General features: G+C 46.6%; 1 protein-coding gene across 2 annotated transcripts in view; it reads left to right on the top strand.

Annotated features, from left to right (window-relative positions):
- The window catches only part of ZDHHC2 (zinc finger DHHC-type containing 2), a 355,423-nt gene that overhangs the window by 308,181 nt on the left and 20,001 nt on the right, over positions 1-27,241 (top strand). The window contains exons 12-13 of one of the 2 annotated variants that reach the window (XR_003854336.1): positions 6,665-6,743; positions 7,310-7,976. The exons of the other annotated variant lie outside the window; for it this stretch is intronic. The gene's annotated coding sequence lies outside the window, so the exon portion shown is untranslated. Of the gene's footprint in view, positions 1-6,664; positions 6,744-7,309; positions 7,977-27,241 lie in introns of those variants that run through there. 2 annotated transcript variants of the gene reach the window in all.

Below are 27,241 nucleotides of genomic sequence, written 5' to 3'. Positions count from 1 at the left end.
AAGTTCAGAATGGTAACCTTGGGTACCATGCTTCCACTGATTCAAAAGAAAGATTGGCTCTGCTCTCTAGACCTGCAGGAGGCTTACGTACACATCGCGATATATCCTCCTCATCGCAAATACCTCAGATTCACAGTAGGTCAACTCCATTTTCAATACTGTGTACTACCATTTGGGCTCACATCAGCTCCACGGGTATTCACAAAATGCCTAGCAGTTGTAGCAACCCATTTAAGAAAAAACAATGTCCACATCTATCCATACCTGGACGATTGGCTTATCAGGGCTCAGACTCAAAAGGGAGCATTTCAATCACTCCGATACACAATCAGTCTGCTCCAATCACTGGGGTTTCTTATCAACTACCCCAAGTCAAATCTGACTCCATCTCAAACAATATCATTCATAAGAGCAGATCTCGACACTATCCAGGCAAAAGCATTTCTCCCATAGAGCAGGGCACGCTCATTATCCATCATAGCAAGATCAGTACAATCTTGCCAAACCACTACGGCTCGTCACCTCTTAACCTTACTGGGTCACATGGCATCCACAGTCCATGTAACCCCCATGGCTCGCTTGGCCATGAGAGTGTCGCAATGGACTTTAAAATCCCAGTTTTCCCAGCCAAGTCAAAATATGTCTCACATTGTCCACATCACCAATCAACTTCGGCTCTCCCTGGATTGGTGGATACAGGAATCCATTCTTCTTATAGGACTACCTTTCCAACCTCCACAATCCCAAATCATATTAACCACAGATGCATCCACCCTGGGATGGGGAGCTCATGTCAACAACCTCCAAACCCAGGATATTTGGACCAAGGCGGAGTCAAAGCATCAGATAAACTTTCTGGAACTCCAGGCAATTCGATATGCCCTCTTCGTCTTTCAGGATTGTGTCTCCAACAAAGTAATCCTGATCCAAATGGACAATCAGGTAGCAATGTGGTATCTGAACAAACAAGGGTGTACAGGCTCTTATCTACTGTGTCAGGAGATGGCACAGATCTGGGCCTGGGTGCTCTCTCATTCCATACTACTGAGCAACTTATCTAGCAGGCGCGGACAATGTGATGGCGGACAATCTCAGCCGGACCTTTCATCCCCACGAATGGTCCCTGAACCCCACAGTAGCAGACAGCATATTTTGCAAGTGGGGTCATCCACACATAGACCTCTTTGCGTCAATACACAACCACAAAGTAGCAAACTTCTATTCTCTACACCACAGCCTCGAAGCTCCCCCATGGGATTCCTTCGCCCACTCATGGTCAATAGGTCTCCTCTATGCTAATCCTCCACTTCCACTCATCAGCAAGACTCTCATGAAGCTACGGCAGGACAGGGGAACACTGATTCTCATAGCCCCTCACTGGCCGCGTCAGGTCTGGTTTCCCATCAGTCCAACCACTCGTTCACCTGGGCACAGACCCAATGCTAATAATGCAGAATATTAGTCTATTACGTCATCCCAACCTCCATTCACTGTCCCTGACAGCTTGGATTTTGAAAGGTTGACTCTGCAATCTTTAAACCTTTCAGACAGTGTATCCCAAGTCCTCGTAGTTTCACGAAATCCTTCTACCAGAAGATAGTATCGTGCAAAATGGAAAAGATTTTCATCATGGTGCGCAATAAAGGAAATAGACCCTTTTTCCTGTCCCATAGACAAATTTCTGGATTATCTCTGGCATCTGTCAAAGTCGGGGTTACAGTCTTCCTCCATTTGAGTACACATTAGTGCTATTGGTGCTTACCACAAAGGTATCAACAGTACCTCTATATCAGACAACCACTGGTGGCTCACTTCATGAGAGGTTTGCTACAACTAAAACCTCCACTATGCCCTCCAGTCCCTTTATGGGACCTTAATGTAGTTCTTGCACAACTTATGAAGCCTCCGTTTGAGCCCTTACATTCCTGCGAGCTTCGACATCTCACTTGGAAGGTGATCTTTCTCATAGCCATAACATCTGCTCGCAGAGTCAGTGAGATACACGTACTAGTAACATACCCACCTTATATTAGGTTCCTTCATGACCGCGTGATACTTCGTACTCACCCTAAATTTCTGCCAAATACCTCGGAGTTTCATCTAAATCAATCTATAACTCTTCCTACCTTTTTTCCAAGACCTCATTCTCAACCAGGAGAACGAGCTCTTCACTCCTTGGACTGTAAATGTGCTCTTGCCTTTTATCTAGATCGCATTTCACCACAGAGAAAGTCCACCCAACTCTTTGTCTCTTTCAATAAAACAAAATTGGGTTCTCTGGTAGGCATACAAACTATCCACCTGGCTAGCAGATTGAATTTCCTTTTGCTATCATCAAGCAGGTATTCCTCTCTAAGAACATGTGAAGGCACATTCAGTAAGAGCAATGGCAATGTCTGTGGCACACCTCCGTTCTGTACCTCTTGCTGACATCTGCAGAGTTGCCACATGGAACTCTCTCCATACTTTTGCATCTCATTATTGCCTAGACAAGGCTGGTAGACAGGATTCCATCTTTGACCCATCAGTCCTACGAAATTTGTTTCCAATTCAAAGCATTGGCAAGTTAAATGTAAGACACTGATAAGACAGGCTAAGAGAGAATTTCAAAAGAAGTTGGCCATAGAGGCAAAAACTCACAGTAAAAACTTTTTAAAATATATCTGAAGCAGAAAGCCTGTGAGGGAGTCAGTTGGACCGTTAGATGATCGAGGGGTTAAAGGGGCACTTAGAGAAGATAAGGCCATCGCAGAAAGATTAAATGATTTCTTTGCTTCGGTGTTTACTAAAGAGTATGTTGGGGAGATACCCGTTCCGGAGAAGATTTTCATGGGTAATGATTCAGATGGCCTGAACCAAATCACGGTGAACCTAGAAGATGTGGTAGGCCTGATTGATAAACTGAAGAGTAGTAAATCACCTGGACCGGATGGTATACACCGGTCCAGGTGTATACCATTCGGTCTGAAGGAACTAAAAAATGAAATTTCAGACCTATTAGTAAAAATTTGTAACCTATCATTAAAATCATCCATTGTACCTGAAGACTGGAGGATAGCTAATGTAACCCCGATATTTAAAAAGGGCTCCAGGGGTGATCCGAGAAACTACAGACCGGTTAGCCTGACTTCAGTGCCAGGAAAATAGTGGAAAGTGTTCTAAGCATCAAAATCACAGAACAATATAGAAAGACATGGTTTAATGGAACAAAGTCAGCATGGCTTTACCCAAGGCAAGTCTTGCCTCACAAATCTGCTTCACGTTTTTGAAGGAGTTAATAAACATGTGGATAAAGGTGAACCGGTAGATGGATTTTCAGAAGGCATTTGATAAAGTTCCTCATGAGAGTTCAGGAAAAGTAAAAAGTCATGGTATAGGTGGTGATGTCCTTTCGTGGATTACAAACTGGCTAAAAGCCAGGAAACAGAGAGTAGGATTAAATGGACAATTTTCTCAGTGGAAGGGAGTGGGCAGTGGAGTGCCTCAGGGATCTGTATTGGGACCCTTACTTTTCAATATATTTAAAAATGATCTGGAAAGAAATACGATGAGTGAGGTAATCAAATTTGCAGATGATACAAAATTGTTCAGAGTAGTTAAATCACAAGCAGATTGTGATAAATTGCATGAAGACCTTGTGAGACTGGAAAATTGGGCATCGAAATGGCAGATGATATTTAATGTGGATAAGTGCAAGGTGATGCATATAGGGAAAAATAACCCATGTTATAGTTACACAATGTTAGGTTCCATATTAGGTGCTACCACCCAAGAAAGAGATCTAGGTGTCATAGTGGATAACACATTGAAATCATCGGTTCAGTGTGCTGCGGCAGTCAAAAAAGCAAGCAGAATGTTGGGAATTATTAGGAAGGGAATGGTGAATAAAACGGAAAATGTCATAATGCCTCTGTGTCGCTCCATGGTGAGACCCCACCTTGACTACTGTGTACAATTCTGGTCGCCGCATCTCAAAAAAGATATAATTGCAATGGAGAAGGTACAGAGAAGGGCGACCAAAATGATAAGGGGAATGGAACAGCTCCCCTATGAGGAAAGACTAAAGAGGTTAGGACTTTTCAGCTTGGAGAAGAGATGGTTGAGGGGGGATATGATAGAGGTGTTTAAAATCATGAGAGGTCTAGAACGGGTAGATGTGAATCAGTTATTTAGTCTTTCAGATAATAGAAAGACTAGGGGGGACTCCATGAAGTTAGCATGTGGCACATTTAAAACTAATCGGTGAAAGTTCTTCTTCACTCAATGCACAATTAAACTCTGGAATTTGTTGCCAGAGGACGTGGTTAGTTCAGTTAGTATAGCTGTGTTTAAAAAAGGTTTGGATAAGTCCATTACCTGCTATTAATTAAGTTGACTTAGAAAATAGCCAATGCTATTTCTAGCAACGGTAACATGAAATAGGCAGTTTTTGGGTACTTGCCAGGTTCTTATGGCCTGGATTGGCCACTGTTGGAAACAGGATGCTGGGCTTGATGGACTCTTGGTCTGACCCAGTATGGCATGTTCTTACCCAACTTCCTTCCTGCGACCCAGGGAGATGATCAGGCTGCCCGATTAACCAAAACTACCACAGTTCTTGTTCCTGTTGCACGTCATTCGGTAATTTTGGCTATATTACTTTCAGGCATCCTATAGCTTGCTAATCACCCACATGTGAGGACTACCATCCTGCTTGTCCTGTGAGAAAGCAGAGTTGCTTACCTGTAACAGGTGTTCTTACAGGACAGCAGGATGTTAGTCCTAACAAAACCCACCCACCACCCCGCGGAGTTGGGTCCGTTACATTTTATTCTTTTATTTTTTGCTCGTACTTTACTACAAACAAGACTGAAGGGGGACCCCTGCTGGATGCAGGGTTGGTGCCATGCTGGGCATGCTCAGTGGTACCAGTCAAAGTTCTAGAAACTTTGACAAACGTTTTCCATGATTGGGCTTCATCCTGATGATGTCACCTACATGTGAATACTAACATCCTGCTTTCCTGTTAGAACACCTGTTACAGGTAAGCAACTCTGCTTTCACTGACATGTGACAGTAAAGGGACCAATCCGCAATAAGTGAAGGAGTAAATAAATTAATATTAAGTGCCCGACACTTTAATATTGATTTTATACACTCCTTCTGGTGTCGGTAGTCAGGTTGGGAGAATGGACGCTGAATCTGCTTGTGCGCTGGTTAACCGGCAGACAGCCACCACAGCAGACCTCTTTCCAGCTTGCACTGTTAATGAGGCGCTAGGTGTGCACAATTGCCCCTAGCGCCTCCTTGACAACGCGAGCCCTAATGTAAACATTGCATCGCGCCCCAGGAGAGGTGCCTGGTAACGTGTTATGAAAGTGGGCGCTGAATACACAGCGCCCGCTTTCAGCACAAGATTTTTGCATTGGCCCCTAAGCTCTTTACTTCTTGGACCAGTAGATGTCTATCATTGTCCTAGATAAAGATTCTAACAATTCTTTTTTTTCTGCTTCATAATGATTAGCTTTGTTTTCTAACACCTGATTTGCTGCTAGTAAATGTGTGTTCTGTTCCTGTACTAATTCACATAAGTGGTAACTTCCAAACATACGTGATTGTGCCCATGAGCACTTGCACATGGGCACACATGCGCAAAGGAAACCATTTTGCATTATGCATGTCCATGTGTGCACACCTTACAAAATGCACACAAGTTCACTGTGGTGATTGTGCACAGTCATGTGCATACATATATGTGCACATAGCTGCATATATGTATATGTATGCACATGGTTCCATGAGGGTGGCACTTCCTGTTCTTCCTGGTATGCTGAACCATGATGCCTCCCACCAGCGCAGCAACCCAATTTTACCACCAGAGATGTCACCCGTTTGGCATCCCTGGTGGTGGAAAATGAAAAGAACCTGTTTCCCCACACTAGTGTGAAGCGCAATCTGCGCTGCGCCCAGCCTTCAACAGGGGAACCTCCCACCCACATGGGGTAAGTAGTAGGGGTGGGTATGTTAGAGCATGGGGGGGCCCTAGGGACTGAGGATAGGTATGTTAGTGCATGGGGAGGGTACTACAGGCAGGAGGTAGGTACGATAGTATATGGGGGCACTAGGGGTTGGGGATAAGTACGTTTGTGCATGAGAGGACACTAGGAGCTGGGGATAGATACATTAGTGTATGGGGCACTAGGGGCTGGGGATAGGTATGTTAGTGCATGGGGGGAACTAGGATGCTAGAATTGGCCATAATATAGCACCAGAGTAAATATTTATGCATGGATAATGTAATATATAATATTATATTATTTAAAGATAGATTATATAAATATAATGTGTTATAGCATTAATGTATATACAGTATATTGCCAATGTTATACATTGTTAGGGCCTGTCATATAGTTCTTGGTACTCCACAAAGCTGACCCCTCTATGTAATTGGATATTCCTGCTGGCTGCACTGCACAGCTACCTTAATAATGACCTGGGATATTAGGGCCCTTCATGGAGGTTGCCTGTGCAAATATACTTTTGATGCAAGTTGCATCACATCACTTCTGTGTATCATAATGGAGTGGAAAGAAGCATGCTACCCACTTCAGACATCAATAGGATACATGATGACATACCATTATGGATATCACACTCAACTTTGTCATCATATTCCTCCCTATAGATTAAGGACCTAAAGAAGACCCGGTGGTTGCATCTGCACAAGCGGAGGTGGATAAAGGCTCGGCGGGATGGGGATGGAAGTAAGTTATTTCTGTAGCCATCAAGACCATATTCACATGGCCTGTTTAGGTCCACTTTCTTCCAGCACACACACTAAGGGCCTACTGCTTAGCTTCCAAAAATCCTCATTTAAACATACATTGTGAAAGTTCTCTGGGTCACAAGCAGTGCTGTCATGAGGTATTCAATAAGAGATACCCTCTGGCCTATCTAGTAACCCTTCAGGCTCTTCACAACCACTCTAACATTTATTTACATGCTAATTATATGGCCCCATCCAACACAACTATGTACAGTTTCATGTCCCTAGATGCCTAGCTATGTAGTCTACTACCCATCACATCAAACCCTGTCACTGAGCCAAACACACAGCCCATTGCACATGCAAGGCAGCATCAAACTACAGCCAGCTGAAATTTGTATCCTGAATGTCAAAGGATTTTTCTATGAGTTAGGCACCACATATAGGATGTCATAGCCCATATTTACGAGTTTTTCCCTTGCCCTACATCTCCCTAACTAAAGGAATACCCTCTAACAGAATGGAAGCACACAACATGACACACTATTGCTGTTCTCTTCACAGATGACAACAACTCGTCACTGGAGGAGGAGCAGCAAGAAGAACATCATGAGAAGGAGCTGCAGCAGGAGCAGGACGGTTTAGCGACGACCCAGCCCCAGACTCTGCTGATGCAGCTGCCCTCGCTGGGGGAGGAGCAAGAAGCTCCTCCCCCACCCCACCCACCATCAGGAGAACCGGAGGAAGTAGCAATTCTCCACCTCCAGGAGGCGCACCCCAGGCCACAGCACCCTCTCCCCATCCTAGTAGGGCCTCCTTCCCTTTTGGACCGGGGAAATAGGGATGCTGGGACGAAGACTGGCCAGCCATTGCTGGCCAAGAGAAGTCTGCATTACCTTCTAGCTGTTCCACCATCATCTGCTGCCCCGGCTGCAGAACCAGGTTCATCGTCTAGAGCACCCACTCCAGATCATGAGCCTATTTCTCAGTGCTTGTTTGGCGACGGTATGCAGATGATGGTGGAGGTGCTGAGGGCAATCCAAGCATCCCTTGAGGGTCTGGTTGCTACAAAAGAGTGCCAAGTTGAGACCCTGCAGTGCCACACCCTGGTACTGCAGATCATAGCTTGGCACCTGGCAATTTTACCAGCCAGACCCTTAAGTCTGCTGACCATGGCCTCCCTACTGCACCGGCCCTTTTTTATGTTATTGTAAATAGTTTGGTTCCTAATTTGTCCCACCCTTGTCTTATTTATTTTGAAATTTGTAAATAGTTTTTTTAAATTTTCAAAGTAAAATTGTTTTATAGTTTCAACTTTGTGTGTGTCCTTGATTTTTTAGGGCTTGGATAATTGTGGTTCTTCAAGGACAAAGCAGGATGGCAGTCCTCTCACATGGATGACAACATCAGATGGAGCCCAGCATGGAAAACTTATGTCAAAGTTTCTAGAACTTTGACTGAGACTCATTGCGCATGCTCACACATGCAATATACCACGCATCCATGCAGGATCCCCTTAGTCTCTTCTTTTCTGTGGAGCCTCACATCTCATTGTCAGGTGAGCCTCAATTTTTCAAACTTTTTCTCCTACTTAAGTTGTCTTTTTCACTAGAAATTTTTCATGCTTCCTTGCACAGTGAATGTGGGGTCCTCCCAGTTCTCCCATTAGTGTCCTGAACAGATTTTTTGACAGTTTTGGGTAAGTCTGTTTTTGTTGTCGATACCCCCAGGGCGGCGGTGCGCTTGGTGCCTGCCAGCCATCGAAGGGTGTTGCCATCAATTTCAATCTCACATCCCTATTGTTTTGCAACAACATGACCACTTCGGATTTTAAGTGGTGCACCAGGTATATGAGGACATGTCTATCATGAATCTCCATGATAAATGTGTCTTCTCTCTTGGGGCATCGCATGATATCTGGGGTTGCAGCAAGTTTGCCAAGATGACTCCAAACGAATGTAAGATCCAGCTTGACTAAATGGAGTGCCTCTTCAAGCCTGAGAAGACTGATCCATCAGCATTGGAGGCATCAGCACTGAGGGACCTCAGAGCCACATCGATGAACACCGAACCATCAAATTGGCCAAGCTGCCGGTTCCTTCAAGTTTGTCAGCTGAGAGGGGTGCCGGAAACCTGCCATCATCGAGCTCCTCTAGGTCTAGGATGTTGAGTTCATCATCCTCAACCTCTGCACCAGGGAAGGACTGATCCAAGCATTGAGGGAAATTGAGGAAGCATCGGCATCGGTTCCTGTTGATGCTTGGTGCTGGGCATGGGGATGCACCAGCTTCTGCTGTGATGCCTCCAAAGTGACCCTGTGGTGAGAAGAGCCAGTCCTCCATCGATGCAGGAGCACACCACGGTCTGCATTGGTCCCGATGCCAGCCACCGATCCACCTCTCAGTACCAAAGAGGATCAGTTATACCTTCTTTCCCTGTATATACCCAGATCAGTCCAGACTGTGGGTTGAGACTCCTGTCCAGCAGGTGGAGACAGACAAAAACTGTGAGGGTATCGTATATCAGGACAGAGCCTACCCTACACCCCTTCAGTATTCATCTGTCTCCAGCTGGTGCAGGCAGCTGAACTTACGGTTCCCCTTCTTCTTCTTCCCTTAGTTTTCCTGAGGGGATTTTCTTTACTTTTGGTCTGGATCAAGCAAGTATTAAATTCTTGTTTTAAAAAAAAAAAAAAAGAGGACTTTGAAAGTTTTCTTCCTTTTTTTCCTCACAGAGACAGTTCAGTCTCTCCACTCTGCTGGGAGCCCGGGGGGGGGGGGGGGGGCTTGCCCATCCTAGGCCACGTTTTCCCAGTGACCATCTGGGGTACTGGTGGTCCAGTCCCTTCCCCATTATCTAGCTGTCTACTGTAAAACAGTACCCTCTCAGGGAGTGTTTTTCCTCTGGCTTAGCTGAGAAGGGGACAAGCAGGGCTGTATTTGTTACTTGTATTTGTTACTTTTTAAGAACTGTGGATAGCTCCGGCAGCTTGCAGAGTTCAGTCGCTGCCTCCGCTGACCGACTTCAACCCTGCACAGCTCAGCTGTTTTTACTTTTTTAGCGATTTTTTTTTCTTCAGTGCTGATGCCCCGTTCTAGCACCTGTAAAGCATGTCTGCCACACGTTTTTCCCACGGAGGCCTCTGTTCAGGATGCCTACCGGGTGGGAATGGTCCCTCATCAGTCCCCTCACCTGCAGCGACCCGGGGGCGAGTTCCCCGCCATGTGGCCAGGCCATTCCCGGCCCAGAAAACCACGGGAACGGTGGCCATCTTGGAAGCAGGCTCAAATGCAGAATCGGATGTGCAGGAGGAAAGTGAGTCTGATTTGTTTAGTTTCTCCTCCGGATTTGAGCCCCCCTCATGCCCCGGAGGGGGTACCTGACCTTTCCCTCCCCCTCTCCTACCCCTCCCCCCCCCCCCCGTCTTGTTTCTCTGCGGAGTTTGTGCTTCTTATGCACAAGTCCTTATTTAGCCAGCTTACAGCAGGAGGAAGATCCATCCCCGGACACCCCCCCCCCCCCACCAAAAAAACCCACAAATTTCTCCTCCGCAACCTCCGAAGGCGCCGGAGAGCCAGGGCTCGGATAGGGTTAGGGTGGTCCCGGGGGTCCCGCCGCCTCCGGATCTGCCACAGTCGCTGCCGGTCCCAATTCCAGATCTGGATGTTGATCCGCTGCTTCCTACCCCCCCCCCCCTCGATGGGGATGACCCTCGGGTGTTACGCTTATTTCAAAAGGAGGAACTAGAACCACTCATTCCCTTCATTTTACAGGAACTGGGAATTGAGTTGCCCCTGGGGGATACAGTTACGGCCGCAGTGCCTGCCAACATGGACCTGGTCCTGGCGGGACTTAGGGTTCTTCCATGTACTTTTCCTTTTCACCCTATGCATAAGCTGATGCTCCTTAGGGAATGGGAGTCTCCTGAGGTGGGACTCCAAGTGGGGAGGGCTATGGGCAAGCTCTACCCCTTCCTGAGGACTGCTTGAATCTACTTAAGATGCCCAAAGTAGATTCCTCTGTCACGGCACTTACCAAACACACCACCATCCCGGTGGTTGGGGCTATGGCTCTAAAGGATGTCCAGGACCGCAAATTGGAATTTTATCTTAAACGCATATTTGAGGTCCTGTCCTTGGGAGTTTGGGTGACAATCTGCGGCAGTCTCATGCAGCGGGCAAGCCTCAGGTGGGTTCAACAATTACTCAGCACCAAGACCTCCCATCTGCAGAGGCAGAGCAGGTGGATCACTTGGAGGGAGCGATTGCATATGGGGCGGACGCCCTGTACGATCTTCTGTGAGTGCAAGCCAAGGCAATGGTCTTCGCGGTCTCGGCCAGGCGCCTCATCTGGCTGAGAAATTGGTCTGCGGACACCTATTTCAAAGTGCAGTTTGGAACCCTTCCCTTCAAGAGCCAGTTGCTTTTTGGTGAGGACCTAGAGCAACTTATCAAATCCCTGGGAGAAAATAAGGTTCATAAGTTGCCGGAGGACCGCCCGAAACAGTCTAAGTCCTTCTTACTCTCCTGCACTAGATTTAGGGGGCAATGCCGTTTTTCCACCAGGGCAAGAGGCTCGTTCCCGAGGGGTAAGGCTTCCCGATCTCAATCCTGGCCTCATTCCTTTCGGGGACATCTGCCCTTCAGGGATAGTAGCCAGCAACACTCGGTCACCAAGCCCTCCTCTCAATGAGATGGGGTCGGCTCATTCCTCCGTTTGAGACTTAGGTGGACAACTGACCCAATTTCTCGGGGAATGGGCCACCATAACGAAGGATCAGTGGGTCCTAGAGGTGATAGAAAAAGGCTACATGTTAGAATGTGCTCGAGACCTACCGGATCTTCACCTGATCTCCCCCTGCGGAAGTCGAAAGAGGCCTGCGGTCGAACAAACCCTGCGGAGGCTGCTGGAACTGGGGGCCATAGTCCCAGTCGAAGAACAAGGGTCCAGCCAATATTCCATCCACTTCGTCATGCCCAAAAAGGAAGGCTCCATTCGTCCAATTTTGGATCTCAAGCGTGTCAACCGGGCTCTCAAGGTTCCCCATTTTCAGATGGAAACCTTGAGGGTAGTGATAGCTGCAATTTGATCCAGAGAATTCTTGGCCTCGCTCGATCTGACGGAGGCCTACTTACACATCCCAATTCACTGCGATCACCAGCTGTATCTTTGGCTCAAGATACTGGGCCAACATTTTCAGTTTCAAGCACTCCCCTTCGGTCTTGCCACGGCACTTTGCACTTTCACCAAGGTAATGGTGGTAGTTCTGGCCACCCTGCGTCAGTCCATCCTTACCTGGACGATTGGCTCATCTGGGCCAAATCAAAGTCTCTTTGCCAGCTGGCAGTCAGCGAGGTCCTGTTGTGTCTGATCTCTCTGAGGTGGGGCATCAACTTTCCCAAGAGCAAGCTTCAACTCTCCCAGACATTGAAATTCCTGGGGGCGCAATTCAACACTCGAGTAGGCAGGTTGTTTCTCCTGGAATACCGATTGCTCTAACTCAGGGGCCAAGTGCGCAATTTTCTCTCTCTTGCCCTACCAACGGCCTGGGATTATCTCCAGGTTCTAGGGTCCATGGCCTCCACTATCAGTCTGGTCCCCTGGGCTTTTGCGCATATGCGTCCGTTACAGAAAGCCTTGCTATCCCACTGGAAACTGGTATAGGAACAGTTTCAGATGCCCCTGCCACTCTCCGAGTCTATCGTCGCAGAACTGCAGTGGTGGCTATCGCCTGCCCATCTTCAGAAGGGGGTGACCCTTCTGACACCGCAGTGGATCATGGTAACAATGGATGCCAGCCTCTCTGGCTGGGGAGCTGTATGCCAGACCCAGTCTGCTCAGGGGTATTGGTCTCCGACCCAATCTCGCTGGCACATCAATCGACTGGAAGCTCGAGCGGTCTGACTGGCTCTCAAGGCCTTCCTTCCCCTACTCCTCCACAAGGCGGTGCGGGTCCTGTCAGACAATTCCACCACTGTAGCCTAATCAACCGACAAGGGGGCACCAGGAGTCACCAAGTCGCTCTGGAAGCCAGCAGGCTCTTCGCATGGGCGGAACATCATCTAGAGCGCTTTGCGGCATCCCATATTGCGGGGAAGGAGAACGTTCAAGCGGATTTCCTCAGTCGTCAGAGGTTAGACCCAGCCGAGTGGGAATTGTCAGATGCAGTGATGAACCTGATCATCCGCAGGTGGAGTCCCCCTCACTTGGATCTGATGGCCACCATGACCAATGTGAAAGCCCGTCGGTTCTTCAGCCGCAGACGGGAACATTGCGCGGAACTGAACGTGTTCCCTCCCTGGCCGTTAGTGGGCAAAGTACTCCGAAGAATCGAGCTTCATCGCGGGCCTGTCATTCTAGTGGCTCTGGAATGGGCTCACAGACCATGGTTTGCGGAGCTCGTGAATCTAGCCACGGACGATCCCCTACGCCTCGGTCATCTTTCCCATCTTCTTCGGCAGGGTCCCGTATTTTTCGATAAGGCAGATCGCTTCTGTCTAGCAGCCTGGCTTTTGAACGGCGGAGATTGAGAAAGAAGGGATATAAGGAAGAAGTTATATCCACTGTATTGCGGGCCAGAAAGCCGACTACCTCGCTTGCTTATGTCAGAGTATGGAAGGTTTTTGAAAATGTGTGTGTCGCCTCAGGTATCTCTGCTCGTAAGGCTCCAGTTTCCCAGGTCCTTTCCTTTCTCCAGAACGGTCTCGCCAAGGGGTTGTCATTCAGTTCCTTGTGAGTGCAAGTCTCCGCTCTCGGTTCTCTTAGGTACCATTGACGGTTACTCAGTGGCGGCTCATCCAGATGTCGTCCATTTTCTCAAGGGAGCCAAGCACTTGAATCCTCCGGTCCGGATTACTTATCCCTCGTGGAGTCTTAACTTGGTTCTCTGGGTTCTCTGCGAAGCTCCTTTTGAACCTTTAAGGAGGGCTATGCTTAAGGATTTGACTCTCAAAACCGTCTTTTTGGTGTCTATTTGTTCAGCCAGAAGAATCTCAGAGCTCCAAGCGTTGTCATGCAGAGAGCCTTTCCTACGTTTCTCGGATTCAGGGATATCCCTTAAGACAGTACCCTCTTTCTTGCCAAAGGTCGTGTCTTCTTTTCATGTCAATCAGTCCATGGAACCTCCGGCTTTTTCTTCGTCAGAAGTAGCAAATACAGCTGGGGTGATCTGCTGCGCCTCGATGTGAAACGGGTCTTGCTGCATTACCTTCAGGTTACAAATGAGTTCCGGGTCTCTGACCACTTGTTTGTTCTGTGGAGTGGGCCAAATGTAATAAGGTTTCCAAGGCCACTATCGCGCGTTGGCTAAAGGAGGCCATTGCGTCGATTTACATCTGTAAGGGTCGGCCCATGCCGGAAGTCTTAAAAGCTCATTCCTTACGGTCTCAGGCTACTTTTTGAGTGGAGAGTCAATTGGTCTCTCTGCAGGAAATATGTAGGGCAGCTACTTGGAAATCCCTCATTCTTTTGCTCATAATTACCGTCTGGATGTACAGGTTCCAGTTTTTTGGCTCCTTTGGGCGGCATGTTCTTCGAGTGGGACTGCCTCGGTCCCACCCTGTTTAGGGAAGCTTTGGTACATCCCACGGTCTGGACTGATCCGGGTATGCACAGCGAAAGGAAAATTGGTTCTTACCTGCTAATTTTCATTCTGTAGTACCACGGATCAGTCCAGATACCCTCCCGTACTAGATCTGATACGTCCGCTCGAATGTTCTGTCTTTTTCTACAGGTTTTTTCAATTATCTGATTTGTTGTCTACTTTTACTAAAGGCACGGGAAGCATCTACCAGATGAAAATAAAATTGCATGCAAGAGCATTTTTCTTCATACAGAATCCTTTCAATTGTTCACTTGTTCAATTTGTTAGTTTTTTCTTATTGCTTGCTTGATCTATGGGAAGTTATATCTGCTTTGAAAGTACTTTATACTGAAGGGGTGTAGGGTAGGCTCTGTCCTGATATAGGATACCCTCACAGTTTTGGTCTGTCTCTACCTGCTGGACAGGAGGCTCAACCCACGGTCTGGACTGATCCGTGGTACTACAGGAACGAAAATTAGCAGGTAAGAACCAATTTTCCTGTGTCTCAGTCTGTCTTGGCAATAGCTATGTTTGAGCAGAAATTGGAGAGGTGTGTGCAGCTGGCCATCGAGAAGGCAATGTGCAGCCTCGGCATTGTGGCAGCAACTGCATCAACATTGGCACCATTGTGTGTCGAGCCACTGCTGGAATCCCTGCATGAGCTTATCAACATGTTACTGACCCAGTTGGTGTCGGTTCCTGGGATGGCATCGATGCCCTGCAGGACACTGCTTCCGCCACCTGCCAATCTGGTTGTTGGCCCTGGTTACTCAGAGGAGGAAGCTCCCCAATACTGGTGACATCAGTGGGGCCTGGGCCAAAACAACCAGTCAATGACCAGCGGAGATTAAAACACCTATGATCCCTAAGGGGATGATTCCTTCATGGCTTCCGATAACACTTCGGATGGTCTCTCTTCAGAACCATCTCCTTCAGAGGATCAGAGGAAGTCCTCACCAGAGAACCTCTCCTTCACAGGTTTTGTTTGGGTGATGGCAGAGGCCATCCTATTTCAGTTGATGACTGAAGAGGATACCAAGCACAAAATGCTAGGTATTCTCCAGTTCATGGAACCTCCCAAGGAGATCATGGCAGACATGTGCACAATATCCTTGTGGAGTTACTGATGAGGGTGTGGGAACACCCTCTCACAGTGCCTTCCGTGAATAGGAAGACAGACATGATTTATCTCCAAAAGGCTGTCTGATTCGACAAGTGTCAGTTACCCCACCAGTCAGTCAAATCCACTCTCAAAAAGGGAAAATGCTTTTGATCCATTCCTTGGCATCCCCAGAGAATCACCACAGAGCAATGAATGCTCTTGGGAGAAAGATGTTCCAGGGCTCTATGCTTATTGCCCACATAGCGGCCTACCAGCTCTACATGAGCCAATATACGCAGGACATCTGGAAGCAGTGTGTCTTGTTGCTGCAGATGCAGGTGAGCAATTGCCTCAGCAGCAGCAAGACACACTGGTGCATAAGGATCTAGAGTGCTGAAAACATGGGGTCTATTGACCTACAATATTTTGGAGAAGGCATCGAGGGTCTCTGCAGCGTGAATTGGTGCCCACAGAGTTGGGTTTCCACTGTTGAGTGTTTTCTCCTTTATTATTTTATTCTCTTGATTTCTACGTATGGATGCATGGTATATTGCATGCATGAACATGCTCAATGATGCTCAAAGTTCTAGAAACCTTGACATAATTTTTCCATGCAAGGCTTCATCAGATGTCACCCATGTGTGAGGACTGACATCCTGCTGCCCTTTGAGAACACCTGTTACAGGTAAGCAACTCTGCTTACCCAGGTGGCCAGGGGTAATTTTGTTTGGGTTGACAAAAGTGCTAAAACTACCTCTGCACAGAGTCTCAATTTTTTTTTTAATTCTTTATTTATCACTTTTTCTAATACATTTTAAAGTATACAGGAAACATGTTATACCACATTAGAGAAAATTTTTAACATAAGTAATTACATATATAACACAAGAAAATTCTAATGGGCTAACCCTAATCTCAATACAATTGAAACTCCGGAGGCTAAACTTAGAGAACTATTAGGAAATTAAAGAAATATAATAAGGCTTTACCTGATCACAGAGCTGTTTTTCTTTTATTTATCTGGTTCCCTATGGTACTTCTGAAAGAAAAGAATCTAAATAAACTCACAGCTGTTCGGGAGAAAAGAATATATAGGTATCACTCTCTTTCTTTATGATACATTTATTATTATTATTATTTTTAACTTTTATATACCGACATTCTTGCATTAAATGCAAATCATGCCGGTTTACAGTGAAACAGAAAAAGCAGGAAAAAATTCCTTAGTCGAATACAATGAAACAGCTTAGTTAACAAAGGAAACATAAATATAAATTTTTACATATACACAAAGGTTTGCACGAAGGGGTTCACAAAGGGGAGAGCCCCTTTGTCGCGCGACGTCTGGTGTTGAGGCTGTCTTAACTGTCCGATGTTAGTATCGTAATATAAAGGAGGCCCCTTTAGATATAGCCTCCTGTCTCATGCTCAGAAAACCCTTCCGTCTCTCCCAAGTGTCCCTTGAGATATCAGGGAACATCCAAACTATGCTGCCATGGAATAAGGAATTTAAATGCCTCAAAGTAAAAAGACATTAACTTACTAATGTCTTGCTCCATAATTAGTGACACCAGCAAAGTAGATCATTCTATGATCTCTATAGCTGAGGATTCCAAAAATGTGGTCAAATTCTGAAAATCAATAGAGGAAGCTGCAGCATCATTTGAAATATTTTGAACATTATTTGTAGGAAAAAAATAAATCTTATTTATTGCAGGAAATTGTGATTCAGGTAATTGAAGTATTTCTGTGAGATATCTTTTAAAAATAATCATCGGCAGTTCTCCCATGATTCTAGGAAAGTTAAGCAAACGTAGGTTCAAACGGCGGTTCCAGTTCTCTATCATTTCCAAGCGTCGGGACAGGGCCGCTCTGTCTTTAATGGTTACCACATTAAAGTTCTTTATTTGTTGAATAACTGTCTCTGCCTTTACGAGAGATGTCCAAACTTGTGACAAAGTGTTCTCTTGCAATAGTATTTTCTGATTCATTTGAAAAGAAAATGAATCCAACTTACTGTTGCATTCCCTTACAGCCAACGTAAGTCCAGCGGATAATTCCCACAGGGATTCCAGTGTTACGACTGCAGGTCTTGCCAGAGTTTCTGGTTATTCCCCCGATGTTAGAGGGTTCACTGCAGAGGTCGCTGGAACTGTTGGAGCAACAGGAGCTGAAATTACCTCCCCCGATGCTTCTTCTCCTCTGCTTCCTGGTTCAGCCGACCTCACTGACGAATCCCCCTGCAGACTCTCAGCGCTGACCTCATCAGTCTGCAACTTCTGCAGGGCATCTTGGGTCAGCGTTTCTCTGGCTGCCGGTGGTCGCACATCGGGGGGGGGGGGGGGTTTGAGGGAAACCTCTGCCCCTGGCGAAATTGCCTCTCCTCCAGACGCTTTTGCAATGGGGATTCCCTCCCCGAAATTGACAGCTCCCTGGGACAATCCAGAGCTTGCTCTGAAAGTTGGGTCGATAGAGGGAAAAATCCTCACCTTCCCCTTTCGTTTTGGCGGCATAGTAACTCAGGAAACACAAATTCTGAAATGAGGTAAGGAGCAGCTCTGTGTTCGTGTCCCATTCAGGACGCCATCTTGCCTCTCACAGACTCTCAATTTCTCTCTCTCTCTCGGGGTGAGAACTCCAACAGGCCGATGCAATAATCTTGGTGCTAATAAAATGTGTTCAGGTTTTCAGCAAACATTTTTTATGCCAAGATTTTCTTTTTAAACTCCCAATGCAGTAAGCTAATTAATGCATCTGGAGTTAAAAAACAAATGAAAAATGTAAAATGTACTTTTGGCACAGGTCAGACACACATTTTAACTAGGGAAGAGGGTGGAGGCATCCCTGACAGGCTACCAGTGTAAGTGCCAGCTGTCGCCACTTACCTGGATAAATCAGTTATCCAGGAAGTGGTGGCAGCTGCTGCACTGTTTTTGTTTTACTATTTTTCTTTTTTTTTTTAACTTATTTACTCTTTTTCTAATAGTACTGGAAACTTAACTCCAGGTCTAACCAGGGATTAACTGTCCAATGCTTAAAAGGGCACACTGTCCAGATGCAGTCTCTCTGCATCAGGGTGTAATGCTTATTGCCTTCATTTGCATGGATTTCCATGCAAGGGTGCTAAGCAGTACTCCCATTTGGAAGCGTGTGTTTTTTGCACACAAAACCCCTTGCTGCATTGGCCGTAAGTTTTGCACGCAGAGAATTCGCATTGAAGTGTGATCAGAAAGGTGCAATCAGGTGAACACACCTTTTTGCACAGGCCTGCAAGTGGGAGTCCTCAAATATAAATAAATGTTGATCTTACGCACAGTTTTCTAATGTCTTTCACAATCTCTGTCTCTGTGGATGGAGGGTCACAGAGATAAAAAGGAAAGGGATCCCCTGGAACACACAGTTTTCAGTGTTCCTCTATCAGGCCAGGAAGAAGGGGCATCAAAACTCTTATTCCCAGGTCTTCTAACCAAACTGTCTTTTTCCTAAAATATGCTTCAAAAATGAGAAGACGCTGCAGCGACTCACCACCATTCCTTTGCTTCCTAGGAAGTTTACAGTGGGGCAGGTCTTCCCTATTCTGGTCCCCACAAGGAGCGGGTTCCTGTGCCCACTCCCCAAGCAACACCCAGGGGTGTCACAGGCTTCTTACAATGAAAAATCTCTGGAATCCCCAAATAACCCGGGATAGAAACCCTGCCAGGAAATAAGTAGACTGGAATCTGTTTTATTATTCGAACCCACAATGGGAGAGAGGTGTATTGCCAAGCAGTAGTGATAAGTGGCAGCAATTTCACTTATCACCAAAGAATTACAATGGGCAGATCTCTGACTTTGTCCAGGGATTGCAGGCAGGTAGTACCTGAGTCCAAGGGGAGTTTTGCAGATTTTAAACTTTTAAAGGGAATGAAGGAGGGCAGCTGAGAGGTTTGGGTGTGGTGGGTAGAGAGAGGAGGAATATGTACAGCATTTGGTGGTGTTTCCTTCATCCCACACCAAAAGAGGCCAAGAGAAGATCATGCAGTATAATACAGGCAACACATCCATGTCCAAGGAAACTAATGAACACACCAAGCACACCAGTATGTTTCTGCCCCCCCTAAGCAGAGGTAAGTCTGCTGATTGTCACTTGAGAAGGAGACCTGTATTGAATGGCTAAGGAAGGAGAAAAGGCAAGTAGATCTGGGCTTAATGTGTAGATCATAAGGAAGTGGAACTGTGGAGCTGGAGGGAAAGAAAAGAAAGAGGAGGTGGTAGTGGCCCATGTGTGATCTGTGTGAGGGCTGGGTGTGAACACTTTCCTAAATGCACACACTCATATGCACATAGATGCTAAAACATTCATCTTCCTGCTTATCTCAGTGATCCTTCACCTCCAGCCACCTGCAATGCTTAACCCTCAGCCATTCTTTATCTTCCAGAGTTCAACAAGCACTGATGGGTGAAGCATAACTGTGAGTTGTTGGAAGCTGTAGATGGAGAGTCACAGAGATAAAAAGGAGGGTAGGCAAAATGGAGTTCCCTCTCTCTACCCTCCCTCCTCCTTTCTGCTCTGGTGATCCTGGTTTTCCATGCCAAGCACCCCCCCCCCCCCCCCAATCCTTCTTCCTGATTTCTCCAGTGGTTCTCATTTCCTCCTAGTGGTACTAGAGTCTCTAAATGTCATCCCTATCCCTATTGACCTTTGAGTTCCCCTATCCTGAAGGTCCCCCTCTCCAGAAATTTCTCCTCTCCAGCAACTCTCCTCATGCTCCATGGCCAGTAAGTCTGCCACATAGGCCTCTTCTTCTAGCACAAATCAGCATACCTTGGGGTTGGGGGCAGGCTGGAATGCAACACCTGCTGTTCTCAGACAGCACTACATGCTTTCCTGGCTCACTCTTTCCAACCCCCCCCCCCTCCCACACACACACACACACACATATACACTAACTCTCTTAGCATTCTCCCCACCCTCACTTTGCTTCCCTCCAATCCCTTCATTCATTTCCTCCCTAGGCCAAATGTGGCCATAGGCAATATAGGCAAGTACTTAGGGCATCAAATTCTAAAGGCTGTTCTTTTATCTCTGGGAGTGAATCCCTCACTCCCAGTATTCTACTTATGGCCACCACAATCTTTAATGCGGCCCTGCTTCCCCTGACCATCCCCTCATTTACTCTCTTTCACCTTCTCTAGTACAATCACCAGAGGAGGTGGGGGGAGTGTGGGAAATCAACATGCTAAGCAGTAACCTGGCCAGGAAGCTGACACACCTAGTAGTACTAGAAGTAGTAGAGCTAACAGGCATTCAACTTATGTCTCTTCAGTCTCGGTCATTAGACTTCATGGCTTTCTCAATTGAGACAGCACATTGCACCCAAATTGGGGTCATGTGGCTAACCTGTCTCTGGGTAAGCAGCTCCAACACACTCAACTCTGCTGCACCTCCTCTGGGCCCTGGATGGCCAGAATTATCTGTGTCCTGCTCTGTTTGTGCAGAAGAATTGGAACAGTTTGACTCCCCAAATCTGCTCTATTTCTATGGGAGAGGCAGAACTGATGTACACTTCTGTCTGTACTCCTCCTCCTTGGGTGCCAGAATGCTACTTTGGATTGTTCCCACAAAAGTAAGTCCTGACATAGATGTACAGAGTTATATGACTAGGAGAGGAAATACTCCAGACTCACCAGGATAGAGAGGATTACACATAGGGGCTTTATCACCACAGGGCGAAGGGGGACGAGAGTAACCAGGACCACATTGTAACTGAGGGGTGGGCTAGGGATGTCAGTTCTCCATCACCAGAGCAAAGAGGAGGGAGGGGGTTGAAGTGAGAGGACCCCTTAGTCACTATCAGCCTCTACTGTTTGCCACTGTGATCCTGTATTCCCAGTCTGCAGTAGAGCTTTAGCTACTTGTGCTCATCGAGTATGTTTACAGTGTAAAGAAAGTGTTAGGATACAATTTATGGAAAAATATCACTCTTTCACCCATTGGCTTCAGATGTAACAGAACACACATGCAATATGTTACTTACAACAGAGTTGCAATAGCTACTTGGCTTTCAGCCAGCCTACCCATCTCCATTCTGACAATCTTTATCCAGTGAAAATCCCTTAGTGATCAACAAAACAGTAGCTCTCTAAATCCTATCCTTCATAGGACTTCAAGCAACTTCCAGCAGAAATCGATCATTCACTCCTTGCTGATATACAATACTGGTCCCCTCAACCTCTTCCGTGTCTTGAACTTGGAATGGACTAGAATAGGAACGTGACTGAAGGGATTTAATAGAGGTAGTATAGCAGCTGGAGCAGTGATGGCTAACCTATGACACACGTGTCAGAGGTAACACGCTGAGACGTTTTTGCTGACACGCGCAGCGTTTCGTGGACTATCGGGAAATTATTTTTTTTTATCGGCTGCACTGAGCCGATAACCCAAAAACACAGCCCGACCCTTTAAAATTAGTTTTTTAGTATCCCCCCACCCTCCGGACCCCTCCACCCCCCAATGCCCCCGGGCGCAGGGAGGCTCATGCGGTGCAGCGACAGGCAGATGGGCAGGGCCGTGGTGAGACTCACATTACCGTGGCCTGAAGAAAAAGATCACGTTTAAACGCGCTGATGCTCCTCCTCCTTCCTGCTTGTGCGGCCCCGGAAGTAAACGTTGCTGGAGTCACGTGGGCAGGAAGGAGGAGGAGCATCAGCGCGTGCAGAAGAGGAGCAGCATTTACGGGCCGCCACAAATCCTAAGTCGCAGCGGCCCAAGAAGAGGAAGAGGCCCGGTAGCAGGGCCGCCGCGGCCCAAGAAGATCAGGGCCGCTGCCGAGCTCATCCTGCGGGACCCGCGAAGAGGAGGCCCAGAGGTGAGAGAGAGGTTGAGGGTCTGTAGAGGGTGTGTGTGTGTGCATGTATGAGATGAGTTGAGAGATTGTGTGTGAGAGTGAGGACCTGAATGTTTACAGAGACAGCATGTGCTTGAGCAAGACAGCATGTGGGAGTGAGAGAGAGCCTGTGTGTGTGAGTGTCAGACAGCATGTGCCAGTGAGAGACTATGTGTATGAATGATTGTATGAGAGAGAGCATGTGACAGTGAGAGCCTGTGTGTGTGTGTGAGAGAGAGAAATGCATGTGAGAATGAGAACCTGACTGTGTGTTTGAGGGAAGAAGATGGAGAGAAAAGAAACAGAAAAAAGGACAATATAAAAGGAATTGGCAAAAAAAATAAGAAAGAGAAGGTGGAAAAAAAAGCCTGTGACCAACCAATTAGAAAACTAAGATCAGACAGCAAAGGTAAAAAAAAATAAAATTACTTTTTAGTGATTGGCACATGTAATCTTTGGGAATGTGCAAGAATAGCACTTTATGCAGATCTCACAATGTACGAGATCAGCATGGAGAAAGTGGAAGCCCACAGGGCCTGCACAGAGGAGGCAGCAGAATGGGCTTCAGTGTCAGTAGCAGCAATCGGCACCTCCCCAATAGCCATGTGGCAGCAGTGACAGTGGCAGCAGAGGAATGAGAGAGGTTCCAAGGTTGCTGTCAAAAGAGAGGGGGGTCTGCCTTGTGTGCATGTGTATGAATGGGACTCTGCCTGGGGGTCAGTGTGTGTGTGTGTGTGTATGACTGGGAGCTTGCCTGGGTGTGTGTGTTTGTGTGTATGTGAGGGAGCCAGTGAGTGTGAGAGCATGAGTGTGTATGAGAAAATCCAAGGGAGTAAGGGTTTGGGTGTGTGGAGGGGGAAAGAGTGACTTAAAGCCTGAGAGTGTGTCAGGGTCAGTGAGAGCGAGAGGTTATGGTGGATATAAGAGCATGAATGTGTATGTATGTGACAGTGTATGTGTGAGAGAGAATGGACATGTGAGTATGTGTGAGAGAGAGAGGATAACCTCCTAATCCTCGACAATATCAGGGTGACTGGAAATCAAGAGCTCCCACAGAAGGGGACAGCAGGGGCTTTTTAAAATCCTTATTAGTTTTAATTGAAGATTTAGCCAATGAAATTCAACAACAAAAAAGTCACTAAGCAGGTAAGGTAAAGAATTATTTGTTTTTGCTTTATTAATAAATACAGTACATATATTAAAATTATAACTTTTTGTTATTAATTAGAGCTACAAATATCACAAAACTATGGATTTTTCTAGAAGTGACACACCACCCGAGTTATGCTCGTTTTTTTTAATGAATTTTGACACACTGAGCTCAAAAGGTTGGCCATCACTGAGTTAGACAGAATTTAGCTGGATAAGTTAGGGGCAGTCCAGAGCATAACTGGGAAGAGTTCAGTTAGCTGGCTAAGTTAACTGGCTAACCCTGATATTCAGAATTAGCTGGATGACTTAGCTGGCTAAGTCTGTTTGAGTCAAAGAGCTGTCATAAAGTTAGCTGGCTAACTAATTAAGATAGCTGGCTATATCCAATAGTATGGCTGCACTGTTGAATATGCCTCCAGGGTTAGCCAGATAAGTTTATCTGGCTAACTTTACTACCAGACTGTATCTAAATATAGATCAGTATGAAAATGCATGAACCGGAAGAGCCTACACTAGTTGCCTTGATTGCTTAATGATCTTCAACTAAATCACTTGGCACTTCAGCTATAACACTTGGCAACCTAGATGTGTCGTCATGAGTGGGTGGAGAATCCCACATAGAAACCAGATGCAAAAGTGGCGCCATGTATGTTTAAGTATTTTAAATGATATGCAATCACATCATTTTGTGATAGATTTTAATTACATATGCACACATCGCTTGTTTATGCCAATTGATATTTCATGTGCGTGTAATGTGTGCCCATTTCTTCTCCTACTTGCATCATGTCTCAGGGACGTGAAACACTGAGCAGGAAGCCCAGCTTCCTACCTAGAGAGGTAGATCTGATGATTCAGCATGTGATGAGGGTACAGAATCTGCTGAACAGTCCCCAGTCCAAGAGTGTGAGGGCCTACAGGAAAGATCAGATCTGGAAAAAAAATCTGGCATACTATTAATGTAATGTACCACCACAACTGCAGCATCAGTGAGCTGATCCACAAGTAGCAAGACTTGAGGTGGCTGTAAAGAGAAATAAGCCCAGAATACCAACTGAAAAGCCATACAGCCACATCACCTTGACACTATTAGATCAGTTTGTGGTCAGCACTCTTTCGGAAGCTGCTGTGGGAGGATTTGGCCACCTGGAATCCCTGGAACCTCAATAGAAACAAGGTGAGAATAGTATATAGCACTATCAGCACAAGAGAATTATATCTCTTATCTATTGTACCTTGTTCAGATAAACCTTGTCATTGTTAGGTGAAGCTCTAGTGCACTGATGTACAGCAGAAGCAGTAACAAAGCCTCCTTGGCCTCCACAATCTCAGGCTTTCCATGTAGGGTACAGAGAGTAAAGCACAATCTAGAATGCTTCTAAAAAAAAAAAGACCCAATAAAAATTCTGCACACTTATGATATAGATGAAGCTTAATGGTTAGATGTCTACTTATCTGTAAGCACACAGTATCAACTAAAACCCAGTTTCCAATCATCTCTAGATCCACTACTTAGGACAGGTCTTTGGGACAACTATGGCAACATCCCAGGACTGGCCCTGCTCCAGATATAGATCTAGAAAGCAACCCTTCTAGAGTGCCACAGCTTTTAGTACATCCTTTCTGCAGCTTGGCATGCAATGTTCAGGGAATATATCATTAGCATGGGAAAGCTTTCAGTACTATTTGTGGTGTTAGAAGGTGGCTGTCAAGAATAATGGAGCTGCAGTTTTCAGACGAAAGGAAAATGAAGTAAGTATAATACTTTTTGTTGCATAGGCTATATCCGAAATGGCCATATAAGATCTTTTTTCTTGGGGCTCTCTCTTCAGTCACTTAATCCAATTTAGTTCGTCAAGGGGTGGGTTATTTCTGTTGGGAGAAAGAGAACCTTCTAACCAAGGGCAGAGGTGACCTCTAGTGTGTGTGTGTTACCATAGCTGTTTAGCAAAGCACACTTACAAAGCAGGCTGGACTCTCTGGATGGATGTTTAATGGTGAGATTACTTACCTGATAATCTCGTTTTCCTTAGTGTAGACAGATGGACTCAGAACAAGTGGGTATAGTGTGCTCGTGCTAGCAGTTGGAGACGGATCTGACGTCAGCACGGGTACATATACCCCCACAGGAAGTGAAGCACTTCAGTAATCTTCCTTGCAAAAGCTGTTATGGATATATGTGTACTGACGATCAAAGAAATAGTGAAAACAGGATTCCCCTGACCGATTGGTAGTAGCTGGAGACCGCCAGCATTCCCAACCGGAAGGCGTCGACACCTGGCAGGGTGGACGCACTCATATAATAAGTGATAAGGCTTACCTTGAATCGGTGAAACCAATGCTTACAGGCAGCTGGGCGAGATGCTGAGTCCATCTGTCTACACTAAGGAAAACGAGATTATCAGGTAAGTAATCTCACCATTTCTTGTCGTGTAGCCAGATGGACTCAGAACAAGTGGGATGTACAAAAGCTTTACTCCCGGACTGGGCGGGAGGCTGCCTGAGGACCGTGTAAGACTGCCCTCGCAAATGCTGTGTCCTCCCTGGCCTGGACATCCAGACGGTAAAACCTGGAGAAGGTATGGAGGGAGGACCATGTCGCCGCTTTACATATTTCTGCAGGCGACAGCATCCTAGATTCCGCCCAAGATGCTGCTTGGGCCCTGGTAGAATGAGCCTTGACTTGTAGAGGCGGTGACTTCCCGGCCTCTACGTAGGCCGCTCTGATGACTTCTTTAATCCAGCGGGCGATGGTGGGCCGAGAGGCCGCTTCTCCTTGTTTCTTCCCGCTGTGCAGGACGAACAGATGGTCAGTCTTTCGTACTGTTTCTGTCATTTCCAGATATCTGGGCAGCAATCTGCCGATGTCGAGATGGTGTAACAAACGCCCTTCTTCAGATTTCTTCAAACCTGCCGTTGTTGGCAAGGATATGGTCTGGTTGAGGTGAAATTGTGAGACTACCTTAGGCAAGAAGGATGGAACTGTGCGAAGATGGATAGCCTCCGGAGTGATTCTGAGAAAAGGATCACGGCAAGACAACGCTTGTAGTTCTGAAATGCAGCATGCTGAACATACAGCCAGCAAGAACACCATCTTCAAAGTGAGAGAACGGAGAGACAGGCCCCGAAGGGGTCTGAAGGTGGATCCCGCGAGGAAATCCAAAACTATGTTGAGGTTCCACAAAGGCACTGGCCACTTCAGTGGTGGACGAATGTGCTTGACTCCTTTCAGGAAGCGAGAAACATCTGGATGCGTGGCAATGGTCTTGCCATCCCTTCTGGGACCGTAGCAAGACAGCGCAGCTACTTGAACCTTGATGGAGCTGAGGGAGAGACCCTTCTGAAGTCCATCCTGCAGGAAATCCAAAACAATAGGGATTGTGGTCGCATGCGGATTGGTGCCGTGAGTGTCGCACCAGTCTTCAAATACTCTCCAGATCCTTACATAGGTAAGGGAAGTGGAAAACTTGCGAGCTCGGAGGAGTGTATCTATCACCGGCTCCGAGTAACCTCTTTTCTTCAGCCTAGCCCTCTCAATGGCCAGACCGTAAGAGAAAATTGAGCTGGATCCTCGTGAAGGATGGGACCTTGACGTAGCAGGTTCCTGAGAGGAGACAGGCGAAGGGGCTCCCCTGCCAGTAGTCTTCTCATGTCCGCGTACCAGGGTCTTCTTGGCCAGTCTGGTACCACTAGAAGAACTAGGCCCCGGTGCTTCTGAATCTTGTGGATAAGGTTGCCCAGCAGGGGCCACGGAGGAAAGGCGTATAGCAGGGCCCCTGGAGGCCATGGCTGAA

The sequence above is a fragment of the Rhinatrema bivittatum genome, chromosome 1 (assembly GCF_901001135.1).
Source record: "Rhinatrema bivittatum chromosome 1, aRhiBiv1.1, whole genome shotgun sequence".
Taxonomy (NCBI): Eukaryota; Metazoa; Chordata; class Amphibia; order Gymnophiona; family Rhinatrematidae; genus Rhinatrema; species Rhinatrema bivittatum.
Note: the sequence above shows the minus strand (reverse complement) of the source record. Positions and strands in the feature narration are given on the sequence as shown.